Genomic DNA, 13,209 nt, shown 5'->3' with positions numbered 1-13,209 from the left:
TGTATAGTTTTTTTCAGGTTAAAGTCTCTTGATAAATGTGACTGGCTGGCTGTAAGTTTTATTAATGGTAAAAGTCATTCTGTTAACGCCAGTAGGAGTGTGGAGAGTCTGAGAATAGTAGTGAGAAGTTAAGACTATTATCATTAAATTGATGAAGGTTGGTGAGGCTAATTAATAGACTGTAAGGTGTTAATTCAGATTATGTTGGTTTTTGATAGTCATGTTAGTTGAATTACTATGATAGTTGGGATAATAAGTTTTAGCACTGTAGGAGATTTAGGTTTTATACATAATCGGTTCCATATATATTTGATACTATGACTAGGAGAGATGGGCCTAGTGCTGATTCATCCCAAAATGAAAAACCATTCAAGAACTGACTAAAAATGAAGTAATTATTATAACTACACTACCAGCCATCACAGCATTACTTAACCTATACTTCTGTATACAACTCAGGCACGCCACAGCACTAACCATATTCCCTTCAACAAATGGCATAAAAATAAACTGACAGTTTGAAAGCACAAAAAAAATAACCTTTTTACCTCCTCTCATCATAGTCTTAACCATATTATTCCCACTCACACCAATACTATCGATCTTGGATTAGGAGTTTAGGTTAAACTCCTACAGAAGCCTGCTTGGGATCCTCTGGCCCCATCTCATGGTCTCTCCCTCTATAAATAAATAAACAAATAAATAAATAAATAAATAAATAAATAAATAAATACATGTTGCCACTCTATGCATAATACATAATCCCATCATGCTGGAAATTAAAAAGTGAATCATTTACCATTCTCTCAAGGCCTTGAGGGTCCTTGAGGATAACTAATACAAATCACTAAGTATGTGCCTGAATATTTTCACCAGCAAACCCAACCAGGACCAGCCAGTCTCTGTTTGGACTTTACCAGTAGTATCTCACCACCTTGCAAGATCACATACTCTTCCTTAAGATATAGTTCATTCCTTGAAAGTCATTGCATTCATTAACCAGAAATCGATTTATCAACAACTTTTGCCTGCTTGTCCACATATTCATCTCTGGGCACCCATAGAACAAATGTATGGTTTCTTCCATATGTTAGGTCTTCAAAAATTTAAAGGTAGGTGTCATGCTTCCCTATACTTACTCCTCCTCATTTCCTCCAACCAAAGGCATAGACTTTGAAGATATGCCTTGTCATACTAGCACTGTGTTTTGGACAATTAACTGTTCTGCCTTTATTTCCTCCTCTGTCAGATGAGGATAACAACAGAACCAGCCTCACTGGAGTACTAAGGATTAAGTGAAATAACAAGATAGTGACGAACAGCATCTGGCATACAGCAAGCACTCAGTGCACACTGTGTAGTGTAATATAATTGCATGACTTTGTTTCCAATCCCTTCACCCTCATGGTGATTCTCTTCTGGCCACATTCCGGCATTAAAGCCTCTGCTTAAATTTAGTACCTGGTCCTGAAAACCACACTCCAGGAGTGGATGCTTGGACAACAACAGTTTGTTTGACGGATGAAGTTTGTGAAAAGGAAAGTGGACGACAGTGGGTAAAGAGCAAGAATCGAGAGGCTACATCAGGCAGGGGAGCTATCTTTCGTGGTAAACCCCTTCCTTGGGTCCACACCAGTACAAATTAAAACCATCTCATTTCAAGCCATAGGGTTTATTTTTTTTTAATTTTTTTAATGTTTTATTTATTTTTGAGAGAGAGAGAGAGACAGCGCCGAAGACAGGCTCTAGGCTCTGAGCTGTCAGCACAGAGCCTGATGCGGCGCTCGAACCCATGAACCATGAGATCATGACCTGAGCCAAAGTCGGATGCTCAACCAACTGAGCCACTCAGTCACCCCTCAAGCCTTAGGGTTTAGCAGCAAAGTAACAAATAAACATGAATTATATATGTTAGGTGGTAAGGATGTGATTTTAAACCTTGGTTCCTCAGTCCATAAAAAGTGAAAATCACTGGGGCGCCTGGGTGGCTCAGTCACTTGAGCGTCTGACTTTGGCTCAGGTCATGATCTCATGGTTCGTGGGTTCAAGCCCCACATCGAGCTCTGTGCTGATGGCCAGCTCAGAGCCTGGAGCCTGTTTCAGATTCTGTGTCTCCCTCTCTCTCTGACCCTCCCCTACTCATGCTGTCTGTCTGTCTCTCTCTCAAAAATAAATAAAACATTAAAAAATAAAATTTAAATAAACAAATAAAGTGAAAATCACTTAAGGACCATACCTGCTAAGAGTAGTTCATTTAGACTTTTAGAAAAAGGAAAGTCATTCATCTACTTTGCAAATTAATAACTGTGGTCTATAGAACAAATATGCATAAATACGGATAAATCGACATGTGCTTATAAAGAGATAAACACAATATTGTAAGCGGCATAGTTGTTTTAAATTGATTAACAAATATAATATGATCCCAGTGAAAAATATTAAGATTGAGGCAAAATAGACATGCAAACTCTCTGGTTCACATTAGAGGGAAAAAAACCATAGGGGTTATGGGAAAATTAGAAAAAGATGGGTAGTGAGGAAGGTGTAACCTAGCCAAATAATCACTATTTGTAATGTAGCTAAATATGTGTATTAAAAAAAAATAAAGATCTGGGTGCCTCAGTGGCTCAGTTGGTTAAGTGCTTGACTCTTGATTTCAGCTCAGCTCATGATGTCTTGGTTTGTGAGTTCAAGCTCTGCATCTGGCTCTGTGCTGTCAGCATGGGATTCTGTCTCTCCCTCTCTCTGCTCCCCTCTGCTCATTCTCTCTCTCAAAAATAAATATATAAATACATTTTTTAAAAGAAAGATCAGTGAAAGTTAATGTATGATAAAGGGGGCATTTCAAGTCAGTGAGGAAAAGCTGGACTGTTTAATAATGATGGATATTTGGGGGCGCCTGTGTGGCTTAGTCGGTTAAGTGTCCGACTTTCGCTTAGGTCATGATCTCTCTGTTTGTGTGTTTGAGCCCCGCTTCTGGCTCTGTGCTGACTGCCAGCTCAGAGCCTGGAGCCTATTTCAGAGTCTGTGTCTCCCTCTCTCTCTGACCCTCCCCTGCTCGTGCTGTCTCTCTCTCTCTCTCTCTCTCTCTCTCTCTCCTAGAAATAAATAAAACATTAAAAAATTTAAAAAAAATAATAATGATGGATATTTGGTCAATCATATGGAAAGGAAAAGTTGGAACTCTTAGAACAAGTTCAAGGTTGATCAAAGTTTTAAACATAAATCCATAAAAGGAAAAAACATAAATGTTACCATACAGAAAATTTAAATGTATGCACAAAATCCAAAATGCTTTAAACAAAGATAAATTCAAATGGGAATGTGTAACAAGGATTAGAAACTGCTCTTCCAGGAGTGCATCTCAAGTTGTCTTAGTTCAACCCTCTCCCCATGCATGTAGATATTGTGAGGGCGCAGCTCACCTATGAGATTGGCATTCTGAACTCCATTCCACCACATTTTCTTGTACTGGCAATTATTATGAGAGGGAGACGTATAGAGCTGGGGGCCAAGCAAAGCCTAGGGGTCAGCACTAGCCTCATCACCACTGCTTGACAATCGCTATTCCACTGTAGGATAGGATACTGTGAATCAGATGCCCCAGGAGGCACAGTGCACCTGGTAGAGATGCTATGAGGTTCCAGGCTGTGGTCTGCAGGCACTGGCAGAGAGTTCACACAGCTCCGAGCATTGACATGTTATCCCTTAACACAGTACATGCCAGGACCAACTTGATCCTTCCTTCCCTTGGCAGCAGGTCTTCTCCCTTTCTGGGCAACTTCTGGAGATCAATTCTCATCTCCTGAACCCCCCACATGCACATCATACAGCCTCCTCCCCATTTCCCTCAATGCCCACAACCTTATAAAGTTTTCAGAGAAATTCTCTTTTCCTCTTGCTCTTTGAGTGATAATGGGACTTTAGACCAAAATCAATAGAAAAATGAGGTTCACCTTCCGAAAAGACATCTTTATTGGAGGCAGGGGAAATATTTCTATCTTTGCAGTGCAGGAAAAGGGAGGGGGGGTAATACATTTACAGATTAAAGCAATCTGAATGCTAATATCCTGCCACAAATATTGCATACATTTGATATGCTAAGAATTTCCTTACCCTGTAGATTAGAAAATACGTTTCCTTCACCTAGGAAATATAGATGAAGATATACAACACATTTTAGAGAAATGCATATTAAAACAATGAAATATCTTTTTGTGCTTATCATTGATTGAAAAAAAACCCATATCTTATGGTCATGAGGGTATAAGGAAAAAGACACTACCACACATATGCTTTTTGTAGAAGTGTAAACTGGTATGAACTGTTTGAAAAGAAATTTTATCATGTCTATTAAAATGTAGAATTTACACACTCTTGGGGCAGCTGGGTGTCTCAGTTGATTGAGTGTCTGACTTGGGTGCAGGTCATGATCTTGTGGCTCTCTCATGGGTTTAAGTTCCACATCAGACTTGCTGCTGTCAGCATAGAACTCACAGAGAGTTGTGACACCAAGGATTTCTTTCCAGGAAGCAACTTTAGTCATGCCAGCACAGGCTCAGTGGGTTCATACCCAAAAAACTGAACCCCAAGCATATCAAGGTGTAGCCTTTTATACAATTTCTACCTCCATGTCTCCCATACATCATAACATAGATACAACAATCTGATTGAGTGGTTTATGTTACAGTTATTTATTTTCTTTTTGTGCAAAAGTACCTATCTGGAAATTACCAAAATATCCATAATGAACCATTAGTTGAGTGAATTAAGGAACATCTACAGGATGATAAACCATGCAGCCATTAAAAGTATACACTAAGTCAACACATACTGAAATGGATGGATTTCCTAGATATGCTGTTAAATCAAAGTGTGTTCCTACTGTGTTTGTGTAGGATATTTCCCGGAGGAATGCTTCCCTCCTATGGAAAAGGAGACTAGGGATTGAGACTGTTGTCAGGTGAACTGGGAGATACCCTGAGGGCTTGACCCAACGCATCCCAGAAAAATCCCCAAAAGTTCTTAGTCTCATCATAAGAAAGAATTCAAGGACAGACACACATCACAAGGGGGAAAGTCTGTGAAAGCAAAAGTACACTCTCAAGATGTGAGAGAAGGAGAACTCAAGAGAGAGAGAGAACTGCTGCTTGGGGTTTGGTTTTCTATCTTTTATTGACAGTCTTTAACTAGGGAGTGGAATATACACTACCTGGGGCAGGGATTCCTTAGAAGCAGTGTTCTGTCCTTTTCTTCCTTACGTGGTCAGGGGTTTCCTGTCATGGCACCTGCTATCTTGGGCCTGTCTGGCTTGATCTGGCTTCTTGTGGAGTGTTGCCAGGACAGAGCTCTGACTTTCCCAATAGATGCCCATGACTTCCTCTATGCTGGCCTCCAGGTATCCTTTTAGAACCTAACTGCCTACCCTAACAAAACTATGGTGTCGTAGGAAGACTTCCTTATCTCTGATACTTTTTTTTTAGTATCTTAATGTGTTAATATGAGTAGTTATTACTTTTTCAATGAAATTAATTAATTTTAAAATTTGTATTGGGGTGTCTGGGTGGCTCAGTCAGTTTACCATCCATCTGAGTCACCTTCAGCTCAGGTAATGGTCTCACGGTTTGTAAGGCTGAGCCCCATGTAGGGCTCCATGCTGCCAGTGCAGAGCCTGTTTGGGATTCTCTATCTCTCCCTCTCTCCCCCTCTCTCTGCTGGGCTCTCTCTCCTTCTCTCAAAAATAACTAAATAAACTGGGGACCCTGGCTGGCTCAGTTGGTTGAGCGGCTGACTTCAACAGGTCATGATCTCGCGATTTGTGGGTTCGAGCTCCGCATTGGGTTATGTGCTGACATCTCAGAGCCTGGAGCCTGCTTTGGATTCTGTGTCTCCCTCTCTATCTCTCTTACCCCATTCACACACTCTCTTTCTCTTCCTCTCCCTCAAAACTAAATGAACATAAAAAAAATTTTTTTAGGGACGCCTGGGTGGCTCAGTTGGTTAAATGTCCAACTTCAGCTCAGGTCATGATCTCACAGTTCATGGATTAAAGCCCCTCATCAGTCTCTGTGCTGACAGCTCAGAGCCTGGAGCCTGCTTCAGATTCTGTGTCTCCCTCTCTCTCTATCCCTCCCCCATTCATGCTTTGTTTCTCTATCTCTCTCTCTCTCTCAAATATAAATAAACATTTTTTAAAATTAAAAAAATAAACTTAAAAAAAGAAAAACTAATAAAATTTATATCAAGATTTCTAATTGCAAGAGGAGAAATTATGATGGGAAAAAGATAAGATAAAATAGGCAGAGAGGAATCCCTGGGTGGGGGAAAACAGGTGGTTTGAAACAATTCTGGGAGCATATGACCACAGCAAACCCCACTGGGCATAAGATTCCTCTTAAGAATGTAACAGACACCACCTACTTTCCCTCAGGTTTCCCTCAAGAATTTGACAAAAGACCTAACTAGAGATAAGTAGTAGACCATAAAATGTATGACCCACAAGGAACAACATGGCCATAAATCATCCCTTGTACAATGGAAACTAGCCAATTAAAAAGAAATGACTAGGTGTTTAGAGTTATCTAACCAATAAGGGTAGAACCTGAAGAGAAACAGAGGAGAAGGAATAAGGGGAAAGGAAGAAGAATGCAACCAAAACCTCATAAAACAAAATCCCTTGCTTTTTGTTCTGGGAATTAACTTTCAAACACCCTCCTCTGTGCAAAGAGAGCCATCATGCTACTCTTACTTTCTAATCTTATACCCCAATAAACTTTTGCATGCTACTCATTTTATTCGTGTTCACCTCTTCATTCTTCGAAGTGGCGAGACAACAAACCCCAGGTATTGAAGTAAAGAATCCTGCAACAAAATCATCAGACATCATGAGTTTCCTGTTGTGACACAGAATTAGAAACATGAATCATCAGTGATGGTATATCAGACAAAAGTCCCTGAGTGGAATCTAATCAAGTCTTTAGATTTCACTTCCGATTCAGAGGGAATACAAGTGATACAGGAATAAGGTAAATAACACCACGAGGAAGCAATCAGGTGAATCATATATCCTACAGGAGAGCTGGTCTGGTCTCTGCCACCGGTCAGTACTGATGGGGTTTTGGGGTGATGGTGGGGTCCAGAGCCAATGGCCAAGAAAGAATTCTTGAGACATCATGGGTACAAAAAATGTGATTTTATTAAAGCATGGGGACAAGACTCATGGGCAGGAAGAGCTGCCTCAGAACCATGAAGAGAGACTGATTATATACTTGGAGTTGGGGAAGGTAAAGTCAAGGGGAAGTTTCCAAAGAGACTTTCATGTGCTAAAGAAGATTCACAGGATACTGGAGGCCTCGCTATTGTCAAGCTAAAGTTGTTTTTCCCTCTAGCAAAACATTAAGACAGCAGGGAGTTTCTGGAGAAATGTTTTATTGTGCCAGCCTCAAGTATTTCTCAAGTGGGCTGCAGGTTGTAAGGAAATTTAATTAAAAAAATTTTTTTTAATGTTTTATTTATTTCTAGGAGAGAGAGAGACAGCGTGAGCAGGGGAGGGTCAGAGAGAGAGGGAGTCACAGACTGAAACAGGCTCCAGGCTCTGAGCTGGCAGTCAGCACAGAGCCCAACGCGGGGCCCGAACCTACGAACCGCGAGATCATGACCTAAGTGAAAGTCGGACGCTTAACCGACTAAGCCACCCAGGCGCCCCAGGAAATTTAATTTTACCTGCCATTTCCTTCTGCCTTTGTTTCCGCCATCAAGTACCCTGGGACCGCTCATCTACATATAACAAACCAATGCAATACACAGTCCTTGATTGAATCCTAGTGTTGGCAAACCTACCATAAAAGACCTTTTGGGTACAAACTGGGAAAATTTAGATATAGACAGGGTATTAAGGAATCATAATTAATTATGGCTATGTAGGAAAATGTCCTCACTTATTAGAGATGCATATGAATCTTTTGAATGCATCTAAAATGTAATAATTCCTATTTGTAATTTACTTTGAATATTTTAACATATAAAACTGGGGGTTTCCTTAAAAAGCAACATTTCTACAGGTTCTGATGTGGCAGGGGGAAATTAAGAAAGAGGTGATTGTCAAAAGTTAAGAATGCCCAGTGCAATGAGGAAAAACTGGCTTGAACCAGCTCTTTCCAGTCCCACAGCAGATGTTTACTGTACTAGGGAGTTACTGAGAAGAGTAGATGGCCCTCTGATAAACCCTGCTGTGCTGCTTGTAGAATCAACAGTGCAGACCAGCAAATCGCTGGAAGGGATGGAAGAGATGTGCGGAAACTAAGGGGCGAAGTTCAGCTGGGAAAACAATTCCCACCTCGCGCTGAGCACAGACAGGATTTGATCCCCCTATGCAAAGTTAAGCAACCCATTTTGGCTGTACAATCAGCTGCCTTGAAGACCAGCACATACTTTGTTTAGTCAATAATGAAAATGCTGAAAAGAATTTCAGAAGGGTACAATTTTGCCTGACATCAGAGTTCTTTTATTAGAGAGTCCTGAGCAAAGTAGATGGGGTGTGCTGACTGGCATTGCGGGTGCTCAGCAGGCACCTTTCATTTCACGCTGGTATTTGATCAGAGCAGAGAGGAGAGAAGAGGAGAGAAGGGGAAAGAAAAATTGTGCTTTTCATGATATAGATGCAGATGAGCTGGCCTCTTCCAAACAGAAAAATTGGAGAAGCATCTTTGCAGTTGATAGTGATGACTTACACTGAGGGTTCTGTGCTCTCATAACAATTATATCCACGCAATCATTCATTTATTCACACAATCACTCAACCATTCATGGTTCAAATAACATTTAGTGTTTGACCTATGATAGTCACTGCACCCTTCCTATATGTCTGATAGTATCCAATATTTATCATAAATAAGTACAATGTAATGTCAAGATTCCCTTGATCATTCCTATTTACTTTCTCGTCCCCTACTTGAGGGGCCAGGGAAACTATTTTGTTAACTGTTGTATTCCCAGTGTCTAGCACATTGTGGGACTCAAAAAGGATGTGTTGAATGAATAAAGGAATATACAAACCATGGTAGGGTCAAGGAATGCAAAAAGGAATACATCACTGTCTTATGCTGCTTTATTGAATTCTCTTGCCCCCCAAAAAATTTTTTTTTTGAGAGAGAGAGAGAAAGGGTGCAAATGAGTGAGGACCAAGAGATACAGAGAAGGCGAGAGAGACAGAGAGAGAAGCGTGGCTCAGCCAGAGCTTGTGTTCACCCAAAGCAGGGCTTGAGCCTACCCAGTGTGGGACTCGAACTCATAAAATGTGAGATCATGACCTGAGCCAAAATCAGATGCTTAATGACCAAACCACCCAGGCACCCTCGTGCCAAACATATTTTGAAGAACAAGAACATGATGTATGACAGACCAATATTAGATTATTCTCACTCAAAGGAGCTCAAGTTGGGGAGACTGGTGGGAGCAAATAGGGGGCATCAGTAAGTGGAATGGCAGGCTGTGTGAGCAGAATGGCTCAGGGAGCAACTCCAGGAAGGTCCAGGCAGCAAGAGCTGAAGGAAGCATTAGGATGGAGAAGAGAATTAGGACTCAGGATCATTAGCAATGGAAAAAAGTGCACATTTAAAAATGCATCATTGCCATTTGAAATATGGAAACCATTTGGGGCTCCTGGGTGGCTCAGTCGGTTAAGTGTCCGACTTCGGCTCAGGTCATGATCTTGCAGTTTGTGGGTTCAAGCCCCGCATCAGTGTCTGTGATAACAGCTCAGAGCCTGGAGCCTGCTTTCAGATTCTGTGTCTCCCTCTCTCTCTGCCCTTCCCCGGTTTTCTCTCTCTCTCTCTCAAAAATAAATAAACATTAAAAAAATGTTTTTAATATGGGAGCCATTTTAATATCTAAAAACAATAAAGCCAACACAGCCATTTTAACTTTTTCTAAAAGATGAGTGTGGGGGCACCTGGGTGGCTCAGTTGGTTGGGCATCCAACTTCAGCTCAGGTTATGATCTCATGGTTTGTGGGTTTGAGCCCCACATCGGGCTCTGTGCTGACAGCTCAGAGCCTATTCTGGATTCTGTGCCTCCCTCTCTCTCTCTGCCCCTCCCCTGCTCATGCTCTGTCTCTCTCTGTCTCAAAAATAAATGAACATTTTTTTAAATTTATAAATAAATAAAGGATGAGTGTGGAACACTGTATTCCAAACCACTTTCAGTAGCAGCAAAATTGGTAAATTATACATTTCTGATTAGGAAATCAAGAAATACTGGTCCCCCATTCATGAAAGTTGGGCTTCTTTCCATGCTAAAGAAGACTTACAAGTTGCTATGATGAACATATATATCTATATACTCTGATTTTAGGGGCAATACATACCACCACACACATTCTCACTAAAAATACTTCTTTCCTTTACCTACTTGCTCATTCATTTATTCATTTATTCCTTCTATTTGACAAATATTTATTAAGGCTGTTATAGGCTAGCCATTGCTGTAGGTGCTGAGATGATACAAGGTGACTAATTGGCCTGGTTTGCTCAGGACAAACCCAGTTTTAGCACTGAAAGTCCTGTGTGCTGGGAGAGCCCTTTCTCCTGGGCCAATGTTGGTCATCCCAGAGCCTACAGAGTTGAGATTTTAGATAGAGAGGGACCTCGGAAACCTTTGCTAAAAAGGTTATTTTCAAGAAAAGGCCTGGATTCGACAACAATAGCCACATATATTTCTTGGAGAAGAGCAATCCAGAAAGGCCAAAGCCTGAGGCAGCCATCTTGCCCTATGTGCACAAAGAACAACCAAGAAGCCAAGAAGTCAGAGTTGCCGAGGACACAGTGAGAGAGAAGAGAACCACAGGAGATGAGAGCTGAGAAACAAGAAAGTCGGATTACATGAGAACATGTCAGTCCTAGCAAGGACTTCAACTTTCCCTTAGTGATATGAGAGGGCACAGGGAGGTTGTGACCCAGGAAGGGACAGGGTCATTTTGGCTGCTGTGTTAAGAATAAGCCACAACGAGGAAACAATGAGACAGAGAGGTATAGCATTTAAATTATCTCTTTATTACTATTATTTTTTTTTTTTAGTAATCTCTACACCCAACTTGGTGCTTGAACTCACAGCCTCAAGATCAAGAGTCATATGCCCTTCCGGCTGAGCCAGCCGGGAGCCCATTAAAAACTCTCTTTCTAAAGTTCTAGTCCGTCTCAGTTTTGCCAAAGGAAATGTACAGAAAGATTACAGTTCATTTTGGAGCCTAGTTTTATCTTTTAAAAAAAGGGAGGAATCTCTACTCTTTCCTGGTTCAATTATGACTGTTCATACTCAATTTTATAATGAAAGAAGCAGTTTTAAACATGAAGAATTTAAATGGTGTCATCCAAACTAAAATCCTCATATGACATGAACATACTGCCAGAGCAGTCTGGGCCCAGACCCCTGACCCTGAGTCTCAGTTCTGCTGCCCAGTACCTACGTGGCCTTGAACAAGTCTCTTAACTTGGGGACAAGAGCAGAACCTACTCTCAGAGCTGTGGGGACAATACAGTGAGTTAACACATGTCCCTGCAGCAGGGTAAATATTCCTGAATGTTAAATATTTTTATGAGTATTGTCATCCTAGGGTAGATGCTTAGCTCTAAAACAGAGGTAACAGGTGCCTGGGTGGCTCAGTTGGTTAAGCCTCCAACTCCTGATTTTGGCTCAAGTCATCATCTCATGGTATGTGAGTTTGAGCCCCGCCTAGGGCTCTGTACTCACAGTTCTTGGGATTCTCTGTCTCCCTGTCTCTCTGCCCTTCACCGGCTTGCTCTCTCTCTCTCAAAAATAAATTAATTAACGTTAAAAATAAATAAATAGTGAAACAGAGGTGAGCTTTCAGAGACAGGGCTTGTACCTTAACTAATCACCATACCCTTTTCACCTCCGAGCATAAGATTTGTTGAATGAATAAATAACTGTTACTAAAGCTTCCATCATATTCTTTCATTGACAAAAAGCATTGAGGCATATCTCATCGTACTGCCTGCTTCTCACTCAGACTCTCAAGTTCCTGTGTCCAAACTGCAGGGCTGAAGTCACAGACCTGCTACATCCTAGCCACCATTTGGAAAGATGAGAAAGTGAGTGCTGGGGCTTCTGCTTTGGAGGGACAAGACTCCTAAAATGGGAAGTTACCCCAAAACATAGGAAGGATATTCGAAGACGGGTAGGCAGCCAAACACAATGAGCTCATTAACAAATAGAAAGTAAGTATTCACACTGACTATGATGCTATCACGCTGAAATATAATGATATGCATAAGATATACATCATAATGTGTAACTGAAGTTATAAGCTGAGATTCTAAGTTGGAGATAATTGTTGAAATAAAAACTAAAAAGCAGGCAAAACTATCTGTTTAAGTTTTCCAGAAACTTCAATGACAGTGTGGATCCTAAAATGTGTACATTTAGAGGTGTCTGGGTGGCTCAGTTGGTTAAGCATCCATCTTCAGCTCAGGTCATGATCTCGCAGTTCATGGGTGCGAGCCCCAAGTCGGGTTCTGTGCTGACAGCTCAGAGCCTGGAGCCTGCTTCAGATTCTGTGTCTCCCTCTCTCTGCCTCCTCTCCCCCTCACCCCCACCCCATGCTCTGTCTCCCTCTCAAAAAAAAAATAAATATTTAAAAAAATTAAAATATGTACATTTAACTCTCAGACCTGTTCAAGTTGTTTCTCCAGACTTTCCTGCACAGTGAATACTAAAGTAGAAATACAGCATCTTGGAGCCTGAGGAAAATAGCTCTTCTGGTTCAGCTCCATGATTGTTGCTGAAAGAAACCAGAGGCCCAGGAAAAGTTTAGTGATTTACTCAAGGGGTCTTTGTTGAAAAGAAATCATGTTGAAAGTCCAAATAGTCGCCTTGTTTTCTCAAGAATCTTTTCTCAGAGCCTCCCACAATACAGCAGGGCAGTGGACGCTTTGATCAAAAGGGCCCATGACTAAGATGCCGCCAATACCCAGCCAGAAAGGCTACTTCAGCTTTCTGCGTTCTTCTGCAGAGATTTATTCCTGCCCTCTCCTGAGGAGGCTGTGGCCTGCAGCCTCAGACATGAAGAATGAGACAAATAAAACCAATTTCCACAGAGGCCATAATGTAGAAAATACTGCTTCTTTTCCCCTGCTAAATCAAACAATTGAGGCTGCCTCCCCTATAAATCTTCCCCCCTCGGTGTGGCATGGT

General features: G+C 41.3%; 1 long non-coding RNA gene across 1 annotated transcript in view; it reads right to left on the bottom strand.

Moving 5' to 3' along the window:
- Positions 1–6,791: 6,791 nt before the first annotated feature.
- The window catches only part of LOC120242013, a 48,602-nt gene continuing 42,184 nt past the window's right edge, over positions 6,792–13,209 (bottom strand). Inside the window, exon 5 of the long non-coding RNA XR_005531003.1 lies at positions 6,792–6,861. This is a non-coding gene — a long non-coding RNA (uncharacterized LOC120242013). The remainder of the gene's footprint in view (positions 6,862–13,209) is intronic.

The sequence above is a fragment of the Hyaena hyaena genome, unplaced genomic scaffold (genome assembly GCF_003009895.1).
Source record: "Hyaena hyaena isolate Hyena2069 unplaced genomic scaffold, ASM300989v1 scaffold_299, whole genome shotgun sequence".
Taxonomy (NCBI): Eukaryota; Metazoa; Chordata; class Mammalia; order Carnivora; family Hyaenidae; genus Hyaena; species Hyaena hyaena.
This window is presented reverse-complemented; position numbering and strand designations above follow the sequence as displayed.